Consider the following 10,475-nt stretch of genomic DNA (forward strand, 5'->3'; position numbering starts at 1 on the left):
AAAAATTATTCAAGCTGATAAGGTTTATAATTTAAGTAGAAAGAGATAAATGGGGAGAAATTGAGTAATTTATTATTTAAACTAAACAAATTTATTTAAGGGTAAATAGGCCTGTAGATAAAACAAATATTTCAATGGCTATCAATCAAATCAATCACTTATATATCATTTATATATATATATATATATATATATATATATGTGTGTGTGTGTGTGTGTGTGTGTGTGTGTGTATGTGTATAACAAAAATAAGAGTATGTATTTATTTTGTAAAAAGGTCTAACATTTATATACATGAGACGAGTCTATTTGAATTATATCGACAATAAAAAAAATAATATTTTTGACATAAATATATTTTTTTTCATGGTTCGAGCCGGATAAAAAATATGTTCACAAAAATTGACTCGTGAGACCGTATGATAAAAAAAATTTTGAGGTTGGTACACAAAAGAAAGATTACAATGTCAATCAAATCAACCACTTAATATTGTTTATAGAGTTTTGATCTTTTGAACAACTGCTGTGGGCAACTACATATGCACCGTCTGATATGACATCTTTTATATACAATAAGTGAATAGCATATCAGTCGATGCTCATGTAGGTATCCATGATGATTGCACGAGAGATCAAAACTTATCATTTATATATACTAGCGACTGTGGTCACGTGCTCGATAATTTAATTGTTATTTTTAAAAAATATATAAAAAATTATCAAGCTGAAAAAATATGAGAATTTTTATATAAAGTAAAAAGAAGTTGTACAAAAATTGTGTAAATAATTTAATAGGAATTGATAAATAATTAAATTTTAAAAAAGATATAAAAGATAAAAGGAGATAAAGATTAAAGATGTTTTTAGAAAAATGAGGATAATTTAGTCATTTAAGATATAATATAAAACATATATGTGTTAAATTTAGGGATAAAATGGAAATAATTTTTGGTGAAATTCGACACACCAAAATAGTTAGTATAATGGTTGAACTATTATGAGATAGTAATATATATATATATATATATATATATATTGATGCTCAACTCGTTTCCGACCACTAAAACCCGGTACCGTGTTTTAGTGATGCGAAAAATAAAAAAAACAACTAAAACCCGATACCGGGTTTTAGTGGTCGGAAACAAGTTGGGAAAGAATGGTTAGGAAGCTGAAAACTTCTCTCTCTCTCTCTCTCTATATATATATATATATATATATATATATACATACACACACACACACACACACACATATATATATATACGTATACATTTGCTTGTGTATAACAAAAATAGAAGTACATTTTATTAGCCGGTTGACCGGCTAAATTGGTGTGATATAAATCTACTGGCAAGCGTACCAGGTCAAGTAATAGTAAAGTGGACTGAGAGTCCAAGTATCCATCCCACAGGGACTGCAGTCAATTCTCAAGAATTAATTATTTTACTTAATCTAGAAAAAATAATAAAAAGCAATTTGATTTAAATAAAATAAGAAAAATAAAATAAAAACTGCTTAAGAAATAAGAATAAAAAAACTGAAGATAAAAATAATAAAAACGAGACAACCAAGACACACGTAGGTACCGAACAAATCATGTAACAAGTAGTCGATTCAGGACTCAGATTTAATCTTAAATTACGGGAATTCTCCTATCTTGTTCAAATGATTATTTCTAGAACAATCAAACCTATTCAAATATTGATGAACTAATCTTTCGTAATTCTAATCAAATTTGAATGCATTAAATATTTGTGAAAATTCAGTTTACTCCCAAACCGCACACTGAAACCGAATTCTATTTCTAGTCGGTTTTACCATGTGTTAATTATCAGAGTGATCGAAATCAATACCTCCTCTGTCGACTTGGAATCGATTAACATGCAAGCAAACAGTTGATCAGACTATTCACAAGACAAATATAAATCTGACAATCAATAAAATAAAATCAACTCTGAAAAATACCAAACAAACATCCAAGTTTCCTACATAAATTTGTTCGGCCCAATCACGCCGTCATGGTTGAAAATAAACTACTCAATAATTAAAAATAATAATTCAAAAATAAAAATAAGAAGAAGAAAAGAAAAGAAGAAATCTTCTCTCCCAAGCCTTGTAGCCGCCTCTCTTGCGTTCTCTGCGTTCTGGAACTTCCCAACCCTCAAAAATATGTTATATCTTGTATATATATGGTCCGGAACGCCTACCAGTTAATTTCCTCTCAAAACAAGGATTTTTCGGAACACATATGACCCCGAAAGATGCGCGCGCGTGCGGAATATGCCTCGCGTGCGCAGCATTAAAAAACAAAAGTCTGGACGTCCGACTCGCGCGCGCGCAGTACAAATTTTCTGCGCCGAGCGAAGATTTTCAAAAAGTCATATCTATAGATCTAGCCGTCGGATCAAGCTGAAATTTGGACAGCAGCTTCAAAACATCCTGAACATTAATCTGAACGGTTAAGATTGGATTTGGATATATCTAGAATTAATTTAATTTTTCGAACAAAGCTGCTCCGTAATTCACACTTCAAAAATTCATTTTCCTACAAAATCAACCCGAGGAGTGAAATACACACACATGCACTAAAACACATAAAACACATAAAAATAATATGAATGCACACAAAAAAAAACATAAACCTTTCACAAAATAATGCATACAAAATGCACTTATCAACACCCCCATAATTAAATCTTGCTCGCCCTCGAGCAAGACTTACAAAAACAATATGCAAACAACGACATAAGTAAGAATGAATCATGAACAACATAGCCTCCGATAAGTTTCAACTTCAACAACAAAAACCACAAAAACTTTTTAATTGTTTACAATACACTGTCAGTTTAACGTAAAAGTGTGTGTCTGTCATGTCATTCCAGTTTCATGCAACTTCAATAAATCTGTCCTAAGAATGCTTAGCGACCTATGACAATTCAATGCAAGTATCACAATCCAGCACTCCATCATCTCAACAATCCCAAACAAAAACATGCACTTTCTTGAGATTAATTACGTACCTCCGGATTTTGCACCCGATATTTTTAATAAGCCCAATAATTACCCGCAAACTTAGCTATAACTAAGATAGGATTCAATTTCAATCCCCTCGTCTATAGCCCGGATGGAGCATCAATCCCATTTAACCCGCAAATTTAGCTATGGAACAAATATTAGGATTTCAATCATTGTCCAAGCCCAGATGGAATTGTTACTTTAAAATTTTAAATTTATTAACCCCATGGAATCCGCATACTTAGTCAAGAACAAGAGATTAGGATTTCAATCTCTGCTCATAACCCGGATGGAGTTAACTTAATTTTCAACAAAAGTTTTTTCAAAAATTTTATAAGTACGCCCAAGATCATACATGCAATGCCTAACAACTATCAAGAATCCAAAGACACTATCATGATCAACAAACATCTATTGTCGTGCAATGGTCAAACAAACACGAACATCATCAATTACATCGTTACACTACACCAGTCTAACACGCGTGCTTAAAAATATTCACTATTCAACCAACAGTTTCTCATGTTCAATCAAAAGCAAAATTTTATAATTTTTTTTTTCAACTCTATCATCATCGGCTAACATTAATCATTCTACTCATGCAAGACAACACGAACAACAACAAAATGATATGCATGATTACGAACCAAACACAAAAAGTAAACCAAATGAATGCAAACAGAATGAACACAAACATAATAACTAAACAACAACACAATAACCAATGCAATAAACTAGTCTACCCCCATACTTATCCAAAGCATTGCCCTCAATGCTTTAGAACAATGAATATAATGCAAAACAAACACACAATGAAAACAAAAATAACACTCCCCTGGTTGCGTATTCGTCATCTTCCTTCTTGACAATATCAGCTGGGACAGCAGTAGCAGACTGTGTATATCGGGCAGACTCGGCAAACTGGAATGGGAAAGAAGTAAAAATAAAATAAAAAAAACAAAAACCAAAAATAAAATAAAAAACAAGGGAAAGAACACTGGGTTTCCTTCCAGTCAGCGCTAAATTATAGTCTAATGCCCAGACTATGCAGAAGCAACCATCAAAGAGCGGTTGCCGCCCATAGTAAGAATCATACGATTCTACGTATGGGTCTTGATTTCCTTCGCCCTTAAGCTTGGCGTGATATTGACAATTTAAGCTTGTCGGTCCAACAACACTCAGTCTGAACTGATTAGTTTGGAAGGAGATTCGGATTGCAGGCTGAAGCTCATGAAGGATGGAATATTTTGGAGGTGGCGTCAATGGCAAGAAAGAATCTTCTAACGGTGTACATGGAACAACCATTGACGAGGTAAAATCTGTAGTCTTGTATGTTTCTTCCTCCTCCAAGTCCACTATTGGCTCTTCTTCACAAGAAAATTCCTCAAAAATTATTTCTTCATGCGCTGGCTCAGTTACTTTACTCCCTTGGCAGATCTCAAAATTTGGTTCTCTAAAAAGCGCAATCTGTTCATCCAAAAGACTCCAAGACTTGATACGACTTTCTAAGAATTGATTTGTCTCTGTCTATTGCCGCAAAAGATTCTCCAACTGAGCCATATAATCTTCAGAACACCCTACACACTCTTCTTGACTCTCCGATGGTTGGTTTGTAAAATTTTTAGAGTTGATATCTGGAGGATATTTGTGACTCCAACCTTGCAATAAAGGATCACAATGCCAATGGTATTCAAAATCTGCCATATCATTTAACAAGTGCATCGCACTGTCTTCATCTCTTCTAAATAATTGACTGTCAGTGGCCAAAGCTCTAGAATCTACCCAACTTCTTGTAATCTCATCCAAGCCACCATAAAAAATTTTAGTGAGGGTGTAAGTCGAAAACTGATGGCATTGAAATATGTTCGCCAAATCATTGAATCTCCCCCAAGCAGCATAGAAAAGCTCCAAGTATTGCTGGCCAAATCTTGTGAACACCTGTCAATGATCCATCTCCAAGTACCTCACAAGTAAGAAAAAATAAAATTAAAATTAAAAATAATGAAAATAAAGAAAAGACAGAAGGGAAAAAAAATTTAGTCTCAAGCAAATAATCTATCTAATATTAACTAAACAGTCCCCAGCAACGGCGCCAAAAACTTGACCGGCTAAATCGGTGTGATATAAATCTACTGGCAAGCATACCAGGTCAAGTAATAGGAAAGTGGACTGAGAGTCCAAGTATCGATCCCACAGGGACTGCAGTCAATTCTCAAGAATTAATTATTTTACTTAATCTAGACAAAATAAAAAAAAGCAATTTGATTTAAATAAAATAAAAACTGCTTAAGAAATAAAAATAAAAAAACTGAAGATAAAAATAATAAAAACGAGACAACCAAGACACACGTAGGTACCGAACAAATCATGTAACAAGTAGTCGATTCAGGGCTCAAATTTAATCTTAAATTACGGGAATTCTCCTATCTTGTTCAAATGACTATTTCTAGAACAATCAAACATATTCAAATATTGATGAACTAATCTTTCGTAATTCTAATCAAATTTGAATGCATTAAATATTTGTGAAAATTCAGTTTACACCCAAACCGCACACTGAAACCAAATTCTATTTCTAGTCGGTTTTACCATGTGTTAATTATCAGAGTGATCGAAATCAATACCTCCTCTGTCGACTTTGAATCGATTAACATGCAAGCAAACAGTTGATCAGACTATTCACAAGACAAATATAAATATGACAATCAATAAAATAAATCAACTCTGAAAAATCCCAAACAAACATCCAAGTTTTCTACATAAATTTGTTCGGCCCAATCACGCCGTCTTGGTTGAAAATAAACTACTCAATAATTAAAAATAATGATTCAAAAATAAAAATAAGAAGAAGAAAAGAAAAAAGAAATCTTCTCTCCAAGCCTTGTAGCTGCCTCTCTTGCGTTCTCTGCATTCTGGAACTTCCCAACCCTCAAAAATATGTTATATCTTGTATATATATGGTCCGAAACGCCTACCAGTTAATTTCCTCTCAAAACAAGGATTTTTCGGAACACATATGACCCCGAAAGATGCGCGCACGGCATATGCCCCGCGCGCGGCAACATTAAAAAACAGAAGTCTGGACATCCGACTCGCGCGCGCGCGAGCTTGATTCTCGCGCGCGTAGTACAAATTTTCTACGCCGAGCGACGATTTCCAAAAATTCATATCTCGAGATCTAGCCTTCGGATCGAGCTGAAATTTGGACAGCAGCTTCAAAACATCCTGAAATTTAATCTGAAAGGTGGAGATCGGATTTGTATCTTTCTAGAATTTAATTTTATTTTTCGAACAAAGCTACTCCGTAATTCACACTTTAAAAATCCATTTTCCTACAAAATCAACCCGAGGAGTGAAATACACACACATGCACTAAAACACATAAAAATAATAAGAATGCACACACAAAAAACATAAACCTTTCACAAATAAAACGCACTTATCACCGGTCTCATGGATTTACATTTGTGAGATTGCTCGTTTTGATTCATTTCGACAATAAAAAAGTAATATATATTGTTTGACATAAAAAATAATACATTTTCATAGGTTTAATCGTACGAGATCTGTGTCTCAAAAATTGACTCGTGAGATCAACTGATAGCAATTTTGTTGGAAATATAAAACAACGAGAAATGAAATCATCATTTTAGTTTAAAATTATTCACGTGTTGAGGCAATCCTAGTCCCAATTTCCCGTTGAACAAAATTAACAAAATCAAGGGATAATTGTATATGCTACCCCTGTGAAATCATGAGATTGCTAAAAACATCCTATGACTATAAACTCCTCGTGTTTTCAAATTTTATGCACAAATACTCCTGAAAATATGTACTGACAAGGGGTTATATGCTCAAATTTTGAAAACACAGGGATGTATGTGCTCAAAATTAGAAAAAACATGGGAGCTAGTACATTACTATTTTTTCATAGGGGGCTTTTAGCAATCTCGGTATTTCACAAGGATAATGTATGCAATTACCCCCAAAATCAAAGCACATATTTTGGCAACTCGGTAACGACTGTCAAATTTGAATTGGAAAAAAAAAAGGAAAGTCATGATTTAGTAAAGACCACATTAAATCAAGCTAATTTCCCTAAAGATAATCAGTTCTAACTTTGATTTGCAAGAAAGGAAAAATTGTAAATGAAGGGAATATTTATTTCCTAAAATCCCTTAGGTTTTAAAAAGTTTTATTTTAAGTATTTTGCCTTTTTTGGACTCAAAGTTTTAATAGAATTATTTCCTTAGTTGATAAGATATGATATATTGTACACTTATGATATTATCTTATATTTATTCATATCTTAATCTCTTGTTATTAATTATCTTATCTTTGTAGAATTCAATTTGAAACAAAAAAACAAGATCATGGCTAATTATGAACCACGTCTTCTTGGAAACAAATCATGAGGATTTTATAAAAAAAGGTGTGGAGGCTTACACGAAAAGGGAGACAAACAAGAGAGAGCCGAGATTGAGAGAATTGTGCATACACTTTGAAGGATTTCTAAAGCTTGGGTTTTCGACTTTGTTCGTGTTACTTTACTTGATCGGACTTGAAGGTTTTGAGAGCATAGAAGATTGGATCGTCGGTGTTGTTGGTGTCGTGTTTAGTCGTCAAGCATCATCTCCTTACTTTGTTTTTGATTCCATCTCACATAGAATTTTTTAGTAGATGTTTTATTCTTTATTTTCTCACATGTTTTTGAGAAAATTGTCTTTTACAATAATTCACTAGTTTTTAAGGTTTTGTAAACTCTTTGATTTAATTTTTTAGTGAAAGTTTTGCTCTTAGGCGTTGCAATAGTATTTTATACTCTTGCTTAAATATTTGAGTATGTTTATTTGGTTGATTGTTTATTTTATTCACGTTTTCATAAATTTCGCTACATGTTAGGATATATATGTTGCCAACATCTATTGACAACATCTGAATCTGTTTTTGTTAGCAACCAATTATTCCTTACAGTAAACTTTCATCCTTGAGGTATTATATTTTTATTATTTAAGTTTTTTATGTTTTTGAATTTAAGTTTTTTATACATTATCTTTGTTTTTTTTGTCAATTTTAATTTGTTTGATTATAGTACTGGCGTGATATTGATGTGTTCAATGTCATACACAAATAATTTCAATTAAAAATCCATTAAACTATAAAATGACCAAAATTGCCCAAAAAAATTGAGTAATGCTAGATGGTAGACAACCTTAGTATACAACATGGATTTACAACCTTACTTATTACAAAATTTTTCATTCATCCAACTAGCTTATTTATTTCTTATCATGGGTCGTTTTGTATTTAATGAGAGAAATAATGAAAATTTTAAGTTAATTTATGTAAAATAAGGTGTAAATATAATATTTTTTTAAAAAATTAAGATGTGGAAACAACAATTCATTCTTATATTGCGACAAAAAATCGCCCTAAATATTTTTTGGTCGAATATTAGTAGATAGAAAACCCATTAATTTTCCAATAAGAATAATAGAAAATCATTTTTGAGAATATGATGGAGATTCAAAACAAGGATACAGTTGTGTCAATGCAGAAAATCATAATGAATTCAATTAACTAGCCTAGAGTTCAACCTCATGAAATCAAATCAGCTGAATCTTATTTAGGAATAAAAAATGTCATTCTATTAAAGGATGTCACAAAAGGCTAACACAATCAGACAAAGAAGAAACATTCATAAATCAAAATCTGGCGGGCAGTGTTTCACATTTCAATCCTTCAACAATGCACCGAGCAATGGCAATCTCTCAAAACTTTCCTCTGTTTTGGTTTGTTCTTTGTGTTTTGGGTCGGGATAATATGTTGTCATGCTTCAGACCAAGAAAGAAAGATTTACATAGTGTACATGGGACAGATCGGGGGTAGAACGTAGGAATCGTCATCTTCCACATACCACTCGAGCATGCTTCATGATGTTGTTGACAGCAGGTATCGTAAACTTGTGTAACATTTTCCCATTCAATAAAGATATGGGATTAGTACGAAAAAAATCAAAGTTTTTGTTTTCTTGATCTGTGCTCGTTTCTCGAAGGTTTCGTGGTCAATCATTAATCCGAAGTTACGGTCGGAGTTTCAATGGTTTTGTTTTATTGCCTATCTCACACATGAAGAGCAGGAAAAGTTGGCGAGTACGTTAACTTCTGTCTTTGATCTGTTTTCACATATTTTGGTCTTCTCTATCCTAAAAGTGCTTTTCATTAAAATATAGAATGGATTATGTTGCATGTAAGTGCATTTAATGTCTTAAGAATGAAATACAGGTAAGGAAGAAGTGGTATCGATTTTTCCTAGTAAAGGCTCTTCAATTACAAACATCAAGATCATGGGATTTCTTAGGGACTCCGCGAAAATTTTCATCGAAATCCAACTATGGAGACGCGACACGATTGTTGGGGTTCATTGACTACCGGAATATGGCCGGAATCAGAGAGTTTCTGTGACAAAGGCTATCAGCCCTCCTAGCAAGAAATGGAAAGGAGCGTGTAAATGGAGGACAAAATTTCACCTGCAACAAGTAAAATATAACCATTTTGTCTCCGCACATGTCATTTATGTTCTTGAGAAGTTGAATTATCTGTTTTGTGTATGCAGCATAAAACTACAGACTCCTTCAAGCTTTCGGATGATTCGGCAAGGGATGAAGAAGGCATCGGATCTACTACGGCGGGCTACTGCAGCTGGGAACATGGTTAAAGACACTAGTTTTTATGGCATTGCTAATGGGACTACAAGAGGAGGCGTGCCGTTGGCTAGAATCGCTGCATATAAAGTTTGTTATCCTGATCTGGGGTGCCAGTCTTCAGATATATTAGCTGCGTTTGATGATGCTATAGCTGATGGAGTTGATATCATTACCGTCTCTATCGGACACTCTCTTCCACGCACATTGGATAAGGACGAGGTTGCAATCGGATCGTTTCATGCTTTACAAAAGGGTATTTTAGTAGTACAATCAGCAGGGAATAACGGGCTTAGTGGGATCACAAGCGTCGCTCCATGGATTTTCACGGTTGCGGCTAGCATTACTGATAGAGGTATAATCACCAATGTGGTTCTTGGGAATGGAACTTCAATTTCGGTATGCATGTTCTTAAAAATATAAGGAATCATACCTTAAATTCTGAGATCCCATTTTGATTAAATTTTACGTTATCTTACAGGGAAAATCGATCAATGCTTTCGATTTCAAGGGGAAGAGTTTTCCCTTGGCATATGGGCAAGAAACCTCAAGCGGATGCACCGAACCAGATGCTGAGTTTGTTAACTAACTTTCCATTCGTTGTTACAAAACATACACTTTATTTTTAAAATTTTCTGTATGAAAATTTCAGGTCCTGCTCAACAGATTGCTTGGATAAAACAAAAGTAAAAGACAAGGTTTTGCTTTGCAACAAAGACATCGGCTTGGCAGAGGCTTTCCGCGCTGGAGCGGTTGG

Source organism: Henckelia pumila, chromosome 4, assembly GCF_033568475.1.
Source record: "Henckelia pumila isolate YLH828 chromosome 4, ASM3356847v2, whole genome shotgun sequence".
Classification (NCBI taxonomy): domain Eukaryota; kingdom Viridiplantae; phylum Streptophyta; class Magnoliopsida; order Lamiales; family Gesneriaceae; genus Henckelia; species Henckelia pumila.